The sequence below is a fragment of the Penaeus monodon genome, chromosome 33 (assembly GCF_015228065.2).
Source record: "Penaeus monodon isolate SGIC_2016 chromosome 33, NSTDA_Pmon_1, whole genome shotgun sequence".
Lineage (NCBI taxonomy): Eukaryota > Metazoa > Arthropoda > Malacostraca > Decapoda > Penaeidae > Penaeus > Penaeus monodon.
This window is the reverse complement of record NC_051418.1, coordinates 17,951,655-17,951,937: the sequence shown is the minus strand read 5'-3', so window position 1 is coordinate 17,951,937 and position 283 is coordinate 17,951,655. Positions and strand designations below refer to the sequence as shown.

General features: G+C 49.1%; 2 protein-coding genes across 3 annotated transcripts in view; one reads left to right on the top strand and one right to left on the bottom strand.

The window, feature by feature from the left end:
* The window catches only part of LOC119594117 (cytosolic endo-beta-N-acetylglucosaminidase-like), a gene marked incomplete at its 5' end in the record, with an annotated part of 64,556 nt that overhangs the window by 50,034 nt on the left and 14,239 nt on the right, over positions 1-283 (bottom strand).
* LOC119594119 (cytosolic endo-beta-N-acetylglucosaminidase 2-like) overlaps positions 1-283 on the top strand; it is a 26,670-nt gene that overhangs the window by 19,559 nt on the left and 6,828 nt on the right. The window lies entirely within an intron of this gene.

Genomic DNA, 283 nt, shown 5'->3' with positions numbered 1-283 from the left:
CAGCGCTAACTGGCCAACAATCTGTAGTTCGCCTGAATTGGAATCACCCTCATAGAAGCTCTCTGCGCAACGACGCCGGCGGGTTCCCGCCTACGTGACCGGATGCGATGAAGCAACTTGGCACTTCTCGAGAGGCAATGAGGCGCAAGAATTTGCCTGTTGATTTCCCTTTGTGCTCCCCCCCCCCTCTCTCTCTCTACTGAGAACAGTATTTTTGAACAAGATACATACACACGACATTTAGAAGTCCCAGTACATGAAACACAAACTGAATCCTTAAAAA